Genomic DNA, 13,376 nt, shown 5'->3' on the forward strand with positions numbered 1-13,376 from the left:
CCCTTACCATCATCACTGTCTGAAGTTGTATAAGTCCCGTGGATATCTTCATCCTTATCTTCCTCATCATCATTGTCATCAATGCAGGGCTCCACCGCACCAGAAAAAACAGGTTCTCCATCATTATCCAATCCAGGAATTTCATCTCCGTCAGAATCAACATTAAGCGGTTCTGACATGGTCCGAGAAAACCTACGGGGATTGTGTGCCTTTTTTGCAAGATAACGCTTATACATTTCCTCCTCACATTCATGCCTTTTCCTCTTCTTTTTCTCTAATTTCCTTGCTCTCTTTTCCGTTTTCTTGGAATCATCACTACTCTACTCCATTGCTTCTTCCTCGTAGATTTTCTCTCCTTCATCTTCACTGTCACTCTCAGTCATACTTCGAGTTTTTCCGAATGATACCTTCGATTCTACTCTTCGCTGGAGCCTCCTCCTATGTCATCGTGCATCAATAACATCCAATTTCCTTAACTATAGTTGAAACTCCTCATCATTCTATATTCTCTGTCTCTCATATTCTTCTCTCTTTTCTTGCTATTTCTTCTTGGTCTTCTCTATATTCAGATGAGAAATCAATTCCTCCATCTCTAAACTGGTTAAAGCCTTAAATTCTCTCTTTGCATGTCGCATTGCATCTGAATTAGGTGGTAAGCCTGGATTCCCTCCGCTGGTGGAACTGTATGCAACATTGTCCATTTTCTTCTCCCTTAATATCTTCCCCTCTATGGTCCTCTCTTTGCTTAATTTGGAATAATATATTTAAAACTGTTCGCATACTGGTATACAAACTTGGTTTCCGGACCGAATCATACCAACACAGTTTGTACGCTAAGTACGCATACTATGATGTTTTCCAGACATGGGTTTTAGTTCTGAACTCCCATTTCAATCATTGAAACATTCTTAGAATACGACAATGGATGTCTCACACAAACCATTAGCTTATAAGCAATTTTCAAGTGATCGAATGATCAATACGAAACTTTCTAAGTCGACGACTGTCCCACACAAATCATATAAGATGTTTTAAGGCAATTTCCACATGATTATCTTTTGACTTATTATTTAGTTTCCAGCAAATATATTTTTTCCAACTAAACTCGTTAAGAATCATGATGAATGTAGCTAAAGCAAAAAGATATCAACACATATTTCGGGAAATAGATAAGCTAGTTATATACTCAACTCGAAATAACAAATGTGTATGATATGAAAGTCTATATCACTATACGACTTTTGTCTCAATAGAAGATAAAATATAATAGAACACACTTTTGAGTGATAGATAAGTTTTAGTCTCCACATACCTTTTGTTGATGAAGTTCCTCCGAGTTCTTCAGTAGATCTTCGTCTTCAGTTGGAAGCGCCGTGAAGTCTAAAGCTCAACTACACAATCTATCCTAGTCCGAAACTCCTATAAGTAGAGTAGAAATCAAGACTATAGTTTTAATCAACTAAACTTGACAAACAAGCTTGAGATAGCAACGCTTGCGAGTTCAACTGAGCAGTGCTCTGACATTTATAAAATAAATTCTTTAATCAATTCAAATTAGAACATCCAGAGTATACAAGTTTATTAAAAAGCCTTCTCTCAATCATATACAGAGAATTTTTCAAATTCAGTCGTACACAACCATCACACCTTACAAGAGCCTACCATTATGATATTGACACTTACTTTGCTTCCATCTCTAAGACCAACACATCTCCTTCTTTTGTGACCAAATTGAATCTAGAACGACGATTTCTTGGTCCCTTTTGGGTTTGTTTGAGTTCGGAATTAGGGTGTGCCAGATAGGAAAGTTCTAGATGTCGACATGATTTGAACTGTTGCATAGTTATTATCATTGATTGTTCAAAGATATTCCTTGATACTCAAGGTGATCCAAAACCGAAATATTGAAGAATCTTTTAATAAAGATTTTTGAATTTATATGTTTTGATTTTTCAACAATTAAAACATATATCTAGAAAGACTATATTAGTCAAGTGCCAAGCTACTATTGGATATTTTCTAAGAGAGATTCCAGAATTACATGTTGAGTATTAATTGGAAGTATGAATACTTAAAATTAGGTACTTTATTGCATGTCTTGAGAATCTTTCGGTTTTGGAATTTCCTTGTAGATTAAACATCCTTGGTCTATAAATAGTGAACTTTGTTCTTATTACAAACCATCCTTAGCTAGGTAAACTTCATCTTTGTTGTTTCTGATAGAGCCGACTAATAATATTACTTGTAATTCTATTTCGGAGAGGAGAGTACTCTAATTAGGCAAAATCTCTTACGTCCGCTCATTTAAAAGACTTATATGGGATCAAAAAGCTCTAGAAAGTATAGTTGGTGGGAAGAATTGAATAGAACTTAGAGATTTTCCTCTAAATAGGTTTTTCGTGAGAGATCAGTGAAAATTAAGGAGTATCAGAAGACATGGAATACCACTAACAAAGAACCGTCTATTGGGAACCACCCTTTTTTGGTGGGGGACCATCATGTGATAAGAATATCTACCGTATAGTTATAAGGGATGTCCTAATGTGTGGACATGACTAAATTATCCTTTACCCTAATTAAGGTTATAATTAATCTAAACAACTACCTAATTTAATCTAATAATCATTAGAATTCACTGAGCATATTCTCTCTAATTACCGAAAATCCTATAATAGTAATTGATTACTTATAGATTTTTCTCATTTTCCTTCGGAAGAAGATAAAATGCAAAATCAACAAATAAGATTTTACTTTCTCGTTATCTCAAATTTTCGATGTCAATTTATTTTATTTTTGTGAAAATAAGATAAATAAAATTGAAGCTAATATTGCAGTAACATACTTTTCATGCGAAACCTTACATTTTAGCCATCGGTTAGTGCATCCAGGAACGTATAATATCACTGCCTAACACTTTAAAAACCGTCCATTAAAAATTCACAATTAAAATAAAAATGGGAGACGATGATATTTCGTATCTTGTGACACACTAATTTTCGATAGGCATATAAAATCTTCTATCATCAAAACTGTGAACACCATTAATTTGGTAGCACAACCAATTGAAACACATGATAAAGTACTGACTATAACAAGATATAGACTCAAATCATGAACGAAATTAAGTGCAGTGAAATGAAATAGAAATCAACACAAGCATATACGTGGTTCGACAACGGAGTGTCTACATCCACGGGTGAAAAAGAGTTAAGGTGTTTATTAAGATTGTTGGGTTACATTGAAGGAGCTTCGTCAATTTCTCTGTGAGTAATTGATAGCAAGAATAGAAAAGAGAAATGAAAAAGAAACATAAGCCTCCTCTCTCTTCTTCCGACCAATCCCCCTTCTCTAGACCTAATCGTTTTGGTTTATAAAGGGAAAATATCTTCTGGAGAATTACTCTTCTATCCTTAGCTTAGGATTGAAGCTGTGTTGGGGTTGATATGGTGTGTGCTGCTGTAGTCTTGTGTCCAGCTGCAGCTTCTAATCATCCTCCATGTGTCCATACAGATTATGGTATCTACAATTTGCCCCTTTTCTTGAGGGTTGTTGGTGAACGATCCTTGAGAAAAATCACTTCCACCTTGTTTGTCATTGCATCGGTTGTTGTTTTCTTCAAATGCTCCCTGTTGATAAGCGCGCATTCTCTTGAACTATTATCTTCATTACTCGTACTACAGCCCCTACGTAATTCTTATGGCCCATGGAACCTGCAGGGATTAACACCATCGCCGACTTGGTACCCTCGTCACAAGGTTGCACCCTCGTGACATGGCTTCGCATCGTCGTCGGCCATGCCCCTTCGTGACATGGCTTTGCATTGTCGGCGGCCATGCCCCTTTGTGACATGGCTTCGCATTTTCGTGGGCTATGCCCCTTTGTGACATGGTTTTGAATCATCATCGACCATGCCCCTTCGTGACATGGCTTTGTCTTCTTTATGGAAGAACTTCGGTGAAGGATATACTACGACAAAGTATTAATACTTGCCCCTACTCTTCACCGAAGTTCCGGGACACCTTGAGACAAAGAGATTCTTGCATACCTTGATTTAATTTTCATCGGGTTATGATTAGCAGTATTTGGTCGTTTGTTTGCCCCATGCAATCTTCGAGTTAAAAGCACTTTGTAGGCTCTTTGAGCATAAGATTTGGGTATACCTCTACAACCATAGGTATACAACTTTCCAACGCAGTTGGTGTTTGAGACCATAGCGTCACAAAGGGATTACCTTGTGCTATGTTTGGGACCTGTCACCCCGTTGGCCAATCCCGGGCCAGGAGATTACCGAACGGTGGAGTCTAGAGTTTATATATGATGGGTATCTATTTCTGCTGGATGCCTTCCCCTGGTCATACACTCATAGACGCTTACTGGGGAGTCCGGAGAGATTGCACAGAAGTGCTTTCCACGGTATGATGATATGAGACCGGTGGTGCTTGCCCCGGTTCTCCATTGTATGCGTTATTTAGAATGTATGAAATGTAGCATTTTCGAAGTGTATGCAATTTTTATGAAACAATTTTCATTGAAATGTCTGCACTATAAAAATGTATGCATTGGATTTGCAAAACGTATGTCATATAAAAAATTTAAAATTATTATAAGAGTATATAAGCATTTGCAAACTCTTTAGTTGTGTGTATGCCCCTTTTTGGTTTCGGAAGGTGGTTCTTGAAGCTTGCGAAAGAAAAAGTATCTGCTCTAACGTAGGCTGCTTAGGCTGTCGAATTTGAGCTTCCCCTTGAACTGTGGTTTTGAATTGATTGCCCCGACGAAGAATTTATTAACTTCTCCATTGCTGTCACTTTTTCTCTATTGCAGTTGCCAAAAATCATGATTTGCTGGAGATCTGTAACAACCAACACATGCTTCTGTGTGTATTGCCGCCGGGCATCTTTGAGTGAAAAAATTTTCGAGGTTACAGTAGAAGGCTTGTTTACTTGGCAGCCACGTGAGATATTTAATATCATATTGTATTACCCGCTCGTTTTAGGATCGGTCCAGTACAAGAAATTATTTTATTTCTTGTGCTTCAAGATACTCGTTAGTAATACCAACACTATGAAATTATTTAATTTCAATTAGCAACTTGAAAACCGCCAAGAAGACCTCGAGATTGACCTTTGTTCATTGATTGGGTTAAAATTATTAAACCCCAAGGACACCGTAGGAGCTTGTAGAGAATCGTATTGTCATCATCATGCATCATCGGAATTTAACCGAAGCCATATTTTCGGAGTGGGGACGACACCATATTGGCCAAGCTTCTTATGCTTCTCAGTAGTTAACTAGTGCGGTGTCTGGAGCAATAATCGTCGTCTTCAGCAAGCATCATGTCTGCACTACTTCTCATTTATTGTACAGACGCCTTCGTCTTCGAATCGTCGTTGCAAAGCTTTTCACTCTCCATTGGATTATGCATCGTTGATGTCTTTGGAGCATCCCCACCGCATTTTGGATCATCGTTGTGAATGCGAAAGAGATATCTTCCTATCTCTGTGGTAAGGGATATCTTCATTCACGAAGATCATATCTCTTTTTTAAGGGATATCTTCATTCATGAAGATATGAATTTCAGGGAGATTGCTCCGTAAACATTGACCGTCCTGCTCGACCATCATATTTTGGATCATAGTTGTGAGCCTTTGGCTCATTGTTAGTCTTTGGATACTTTAAATAATGCAAAATGGGATGCTGAAGAGACCCTTATCATAAATCATGTGAAAATACGTCATCAAAACAACCGCCTTGTTGTCATTGCATGATATATTAGACTTGTCTTATATAGACAACGAGACAATGAGAGCTTTCTTATATATTAAACATTGATCTTCGTTCCCTAAATGCTGCTAGTGTTTTTCCAACGTATTGTAGATTCTCTAGATCTCCTCGTCCGAGTGGCGTCATCGGAGTAGAGTCTGTATGCATCATAGGGATGAGCTGAGTGCCGTGCGAACTCTTCTCAAGTTTGCTTTCAGCATCGTTATTGGAATGAAGATCGAAGCTGGGAAGAAAACGAAGGTACACCATCGCTGGAGTGGGGGAACGCATGTACATCAGACTCGTGCTTCGTCGTTAGACTTGGCATCTTTATGACATCGTAATGGTGCCATCGATGGCATCCCATTTTGCGTATGAACGAGGTTCGTACTTTGCGTATGAACGGAAGTATAAGAATCATTCTTATAAAGAATGAAGCATCAGCTCTCATATCATCATACTAAGCATTGATTCTTAGTTTAAGGCAAGTCCATCGTACTGATATAAAGGTTTCGTCATTCGCTTCGTAATTTGAAGGTTTTGTCATCAGCTTCGTATTTTGAAGCTTCGTCCTTAGCTTCGTGTTTTGAAGCTTCGTTAATTATGATGATGACGTGTTTTGAAGTTTCGTATTTTGAAGCTTCGTGTTTTGAAGCTTCGTGTTTTAAGGCTTCGTGTTTTAAGGCTTCGTGTTTTGAAGCTTCGTCCTTAGCTTCGTGTTTTGAAGCTTCGTGTTTTAAGGCTTCGTCCTTAACTTCGTGTTTTGAAGCTTCGTTAATTAAGATGACGTGTTTTGAAGCTTCGTGTATTGAACCATAGTGTTCAGTATGAAGCAACGTCATCATATTTGCATATCGTTACCAGGTCCTTGTATTAGGTATGTAGTCCCTGAAACTTTTGATACTTCCATAATTAGTGAATCGAGCCACACTATCGATATTGGACTTAAGATCATCTCTTTAGGCTTCACATCATTGGCTTGCCTTCTTAAGATCAGCGGACTTAAGATCATCTCTTTAGCTTGCCTTCTTCGCTCCTTGAACTACGAGACAGATCATCTCTTTAGCTTGCCTTCTTCGCTCCTTGAACTACGAGACACTTTGTAGTCCGGGTTAACTTGGATTATTAACATCGAGCATCATATGACTTCGAACCTTGGCCCATCGTCTTCAGGCCATGCATCTTTGTCTGTGGATTTTGAATCGACATTGCAGGATTATGACAATCAGTTATGAAACATTGGCGTCAGTCTTCGGTTCTTCAGTTCATCTGTATTCGGCTTCGGGTTTTGGCAAGCACTACTAGCATCAGACTTTGGCTGGTGCTCTGTGTCATCGGGGTAGAAGAAGAGTCATTGGGCTTGAGTTGTACGCTGGTAGACCTTGCATCATCGTCACTAGACTGCAGCAACCTCGTTTATTACGATCGTGCCAGTCATAGACCTCCTTGAAGTATGCTTCGTAATTAACTCTTGTAGAAAGTGGGTTAACCCATCGTCGTCTACATCAGACTTGGAATTTTAATGCCATCGTTGACGTCAGTCTTGGGTTAAACTTGGATTCTAGTTGTATTCCGACACATGCTTTTAACTAAGCTTGAGTCAAACTCTTTTAGTTGCCTCCACTGGTATTTTAGCTTAATTTATAGTCCCTTTTGAGCCGGAGCTGCATTATCTGGATATGGAGCCGAAGATATACCGTCGTGTTGATAGACCGAAGCTGCACCACTGGGGGTAGAATCGTTCTCGTCGATGTACCAAAGAAGGTTATACCTGCAACAACTTATTGTAATCCCTTGAGTCGAACAAGCAACATCACAAAGTATTAATACTTTAGTATTAATACCCTGTGCAATCGTCCCTGTTGGACTTCGTAACTTGAAAATCATACTTTGGTTCACATGCGTCATCTTTGGACCAAAACTGAGCTTTGCATTTTTGCTTCCAGGTTATACGCCGTCGTCATGTACGGGTTTGCATCAGCGGACTTTGGATATTGTAACAAGACTTTAGCTCTTCGTTTCCCAAGACCGTCGTCATCAGATCATGGATCTTCGTTGGTTTTGCATCGTCATTGACTTTCAAAAGCCATCGACTTTTGATTGGCCTGAAGATCACTGCAAATTCTCTTGGTCCTCTTTTGCTTGGTTTTCTAGCTGGCCACTTCGAGGATTAGCATCCTAGCAAGACTTTGGATTGTCATGGGAAAACTTGGGTTCTTGGTTTTTGTTGCACTTTGGCCGTCGGACTTTGATTCATTGTCATCATGGTTTTGTTGTGGTGTGCTTGTTAATCCATAAAAACTGGATAAGAATGCATGAGGAATTCCGAAGCATTCATCGATAAGAATGCATGAAGTATGAGAAATTCCGCAGCAAGTATTCTTTGACAAGAATGCATGAGGAATTCCGAAGCATTCATCGGTAAGAATGCGTGAAGTATGAGAACGAAGAAGTATTAGAATACTTCCTGTTCCCGGTCTCATGACCATTAGTGGTTGGAGATGCATCATCGGAGTGGACTTTGAACTTCATCGTCCACTTAGGTGAACTCTGTTATCACTCAATCGTCGTCGATATCAGTCTTGGCATCTTCATGCCTTTGTCGATATCAAACTTGGCGTCAACATTAGAGGTGGGTTAACTCATCGTCGTCGATGTCGGACTTGGCACCTTCATTCCAACGTCGATATCAGACTTGAGTTAACCGTGACTCTGGCCTATTGTCTGCCGTTGCATTGGAAGCCTACATTGTCATCATTTTGATAACGAAGCATGCTTCGTAATTATACCATCGTATGGCCGGTAGGCTAACTCATCGTCGCCGACATCAGACCTGGCATTTTCATGCCATTGTCGACATCAGACATGAGTTATACCATGAACCTGGTTCAGTGTCTTCCCTTGCATTGGACCACATACTGTCCTTGTGACGATGCATCTTATCATGTCGAGGGAGCCACAACGGTGGTATACATCCCTCCTCCAAGTGAGTCCTTTAACTAAATAAATAAAAGGAAAGACCAGTAGAAAGCAAAATGGTAGAAATTAAGGTGAACCTAGAAATGATTTCAGAGTGTTTCAGTTGTTGGTTATTAGTGGAGTTCCAAACACAGAACTCATTAGAACATTTTGACAAATATTAAAAAAGCTAGCTTAAAAGCAGGATGGTTCGAATCTTGTTTTAAAATGAAAACTAATCAAGAGGAGGTTACGATCCTCATAAACTGGTTAAGTTATTAGCCATGTAAAAACCCATTTGATGAAAATAAGGAAATTCAAAGATCACAAAGGGAAGGAATCAAGCTAATCGATTTGAACCAACATTAGCTTGGACTGCAACTACGGGCAAGTTTTTATAAATCAGCCCCAGGCAAAAACTGCGGGGAATATAAAGCTACCGATGGCAGGGTTAAAAATCAAAGCGAGGCTATGCTCGTTTCAAAACGAAAGCGACAAGAGTTTGTATAAAATGATAAGGCCAAACAATACTGGGTTAGAAACCAACATCTCTATAAAAACAAATCCAAAGATTGGGTAGTGATCAAATCTAAACATGACGGTTCCATGAAAGGTTTGAGGTATACTAAAAAGTTGAATACAAAGCTGGTTTATCATTAGGAAACAAATCTGAAAAGTTTGTGTAACATCTTAGCACCTCAAAAATCATTCAATACGCAGGAACAAAGCAATGTATCAAGAGCAAATATTAGGCCAAAGTTGTGTTTGGGCTGTACTGAAAAGATGAGGACCCCTTATAAAGACCCAGGAAAAAATACTCATCAAGATACTCGAAGAGTTAATAAAGGTCTGCACATATGATAAGCTAAGTAAAATAGATTTTTGAAAAGAACCAAGTCCAGAAAAGAGATTCTTGAACCATTTCCATGAACAGTAAATTGAAAATTTGAAAAATTGAATGCCGATTTTAGAGATAAAAAGTTAAACAGTAACAGATCTGGAACAACAGGTAGGATAAATCCTTTACCCATTGCCTGATTCTAGCGCCAAATTGTGAACACCATTAATTTGGTAGCACAACCAATTGAAACACATGATAAAATACTGACTATAATAAGATATAGACTCAAATCATGAACGAAATTAAGTGCAGTGAAATGAAATAGAAATCAACACAAGCATATACGTGGTTCGACAACGAAGTGTCTACATCCATGGGTGAAAAAGAGTTAAGGTGTTTATTAAGATTGTTGGGTTACATTGAAGGAGCTTCGTCAATTTCTTTGTGAGTAATCTATAGCAAGAATAGAAAAGAGAAATGAAATAGAAACGGAAGCCTCCTCTCTCTTCTGCCGACCAAGCCCCCCTCTCTAGACCTAATCGTTTTGGTTTATAAAGGAAAAATATCTTCTGGAAAATTATTCTTCTATCCTTAGCTTAGGATTGAAGCTGTGTTGAGGTTGATATGGTATGTGCTGCTGTAGTCTTGTGTCCAGCTGCAGCTTCTAATCATCCTCCATGTGTCCATACAGATTATGGTATCTACAAAAACATTAAGGTTATTGTCATTTATATGTATAAAAAGTGACGTTGAAAATGTGAAATAGTATAAAAATGGCATTGTCGATAAATAGAAGCAAGACTAAACAAAACCAAATATGAGGAAAAAGATAATTTTGAAACTACATTTTGTTATGATATTTTATTTATTTATCTCGAGGACAAGAATATATGTATTTTTTTTTGACATTTTAGTAATCCATTAGAATTGTTATTTGGTGCCAATAGTAGCTACGGCGATCAATAATATCGGGTAGAAAATATTGATGACCATCGAATTCCATGAGAAACTTCAGATGTGTAAACGGTTCTAGGTTTTTTTTTTGTTTTGGAAGCATATACTGAAAACGGTTCTAGATGGTCATACTGATTTTATAAATCCTATTAACTCCCTATTGGCTTATTAGTAAACATCAGAAAAAATAAATTTGTTACTACCGACCGGCAAATGCAACGTGACTAAGTTTCAGTGGGAGCTAGATTCAGGGAAAAATAAAACATGAAAAGAAATATAACACAAACATATTCATTGTAAATCCCAAACCCTTTTGTCTATAAAAAGCTACACAGAGTCCGTAGGCTTCTTCAACATTGAAAGTTTCAAACAAACCCATGGCTTCACTTTCTTCTCTTAACTCTTCTTCAACATTCAAAGTTTCCAACAAATCCACGGCTTCTCTTTCTTCAGTAAACTCCATTTCCAGTGCTTCATTAAGGTCTCCATCTGCATGCTTTAGTTCCTCTCAAAAGAAAACCCAAATTTCTGTGGTCGGGAAACCGAAACTTAATCATCTAAGGTTGATCAAATGCAGAGCTAACAAAGATCATGATGATCATGAAAAAGAAACTAGCAGCTTCATTGATAGAAGAAATATGCTTCTTGGTCTAGGAAGTTTATATGGTGCAGCAGCAGCTGGGTTTGGTGCTGACCGATTGGCCATGGCGGCTCCAATACCTCCACCGGACTTATCAAAGTGCAATCCAGCAATTCATCCGACTGGTAAACCAATAAATTGTTGTCCACCACCAAACACAAAGATCATCGACTTTCAGCTACCATCTTCTTCTACTCCTCTTAGGGTTCGCCCAGCTGCTCATTTAGTTGATGAGGCTTATATTGCGAAATATAACAAAGCCTATGAACTCATGAAAGCTCTTCCCGATGACGATCCACGCAGTTTTAAACAGCAAGCCAATGTGCACTGCGCGTATTGTGATGGTGCTTATGATCAAGCTTTAGCTGGTTTTCCTAAGATGGAAATTCAAGTTCATGGCTCATGGCTTTTCTTTCCATTCCACAGATATTATCTTTACTTCCATGAGAAAATCTTCGGTAGTTTAATTGGTGATTCAACTTTTGCTTTACCTTTTTGGAATTGGGATGCTCCTGCAGGGATGCAAATGCCATCTATGTATGCAAAGCCAGATTCATCTCTTTACGACAAGCTTCGTGACGCTAAGCATCAACCACCCTTTCTACTCGATCTTCAATACCAAGGTCTCGATTCTAATCTCGATGCACAACAGCAATATACTAGAAATCTCACCACAATGTATCGTCAAATGGTATCTGGAGCAAAGACAGCAACACTATTCCTAGGATCTCCATACCGAGCCGGAGATGTAGCAAATCCTGCTGGTGCAGGAACACTTGAAACTGTTCCACATGGTCCGGCTCATACGTGGTCTGGAGATAGAACTCAACCTGGGAATGAAGACATGGGGAATTTCTATTCTGCAGTAAGGGATCCAATCTTTTTCGCTCACCATTCGAATGTTGACAGAATGTGGACTGTATGGAAGAGTAACAAGAGTTTAGGAGGAAAAAGAAAGGACTACACTGATCCTTATTTCTTAAATGCTGCTTTCCTTGTCTACGATGAGAAAAAAACAGCTAGTGAGACTCACGGTACGTTGAACTCTAACCTCTGCTTGAATTTTTACACCAATCTAGAAGTATTTTTCCGCTTTTGAATTGCTAGAGAATATAAACCACTGGGCTACTTGTTAAAGTTCTTTCAACAGAGAAGAAAAAATTCACTCAAAGTGGAACTGTGTTGCTAAATATCAATTGTAAACGTGCAGATTAAAGACTGTTTAGAACAAGAGAATCTAAGGTACAAGTACCAAGACGTGAAAATTCCATGGTTGAAAACAAAACCCACAACACCTCCTAAGGCAAGGAATATCGAAAAGAAAATAGCTAAGAAGAAAGCCGCCAGCACACCAGAATTCTCTATCTTATCACTTGATAAGACAATTCAAATTTTGGTTAAAAGAAAGAAAAAGAAGAGATACTGATTATAAGTGGGATTGAGTTGGAAAGTGGTGCTCTTGTGAAATTCGATGTTCTTATCAACGATGAAGCAGGCAAAGCTGGCCCAGAATCAAGTGCATTTGCAGGTAGTTTTACCAATGTACCACACAAACATGGAGTGAAAGACAAGAAAATCAAGACTTCTTTGAAGTTGGGAATAACTGATATTCTTGAAGATTTAGATGTTGAAGATGATGAAGATGTTCTTGTTATTATAGTACCAAGAGATTCAGGAAGAGGGAAAGAGGTTGTTACAATTGAAGGTATTTGATTAATCATTATCGATCTTGATTTATTTATCATTTGATGGTTGTGCTTTTTATGTTTATTAGTTGGTTTATTTTCCCTTCCGTTTAAATGATCGATCAGTTGTTCATGCCTCTGTTTCGGTATCAATAGAACAAAAATTGTGAAATGTTGCATCAGGTGTTTCGGATTTCAGCTTAGTATTTTGTTCCTTCTATTGAACAGTATTCAATTCCGAGTATTATTTCGAAATTTTAATCATACGAACTGCACATTGATTTGTCACGTACTGCCAATATAAAAATTTACACTTGAGATCTCTTTCTAGAATCTGCTATAAACTGAAGTTTGCAAACTTGGAAGTTGGAAAAATGTCGATGAAAATCAGTAAGCCAATATCCGAAATCGAAATCGGGAAGCTTTCTGCGATATAGTTTTTGGCCTAATGGTTGCGCGTATTTGTGCCTGTTAGTTGATGCTTATGAAATGTATGATATTTACATAGGCATTTTTAAAACCAAGTAACAATACA

At 38.2% G+C, this 13,376-nt stretch overlaps 1 pseudogene; it reads left to right on the forward strand.

Moving 5' to 3' along the window:
• The first annotated feature begins 10,893 nt into the window (after positions 1–10,893).
• LOC113290837 lies at positions 10,894–12,869 on the forward strand (annotated as a pseudogene).
• Positions 12,870–13,376: the final 507 nt, after the last annotated feature.

This window comes from Papaver somniferum, chromosome 6 (assembly GCF_003573695.1).
Source record: "Papaver somniferum cultivar HN1 chromosome 6, ASM357369v1, whole genome shotgun sequence".
Classification (NCBI taxonomy): domain Eukaryota; kingdom Viridiplantae; phylum Streptophyta; class Magnoliopsida; order Ranunculales; family Papaveraceae; genus Papaver; species Papaver somniferum.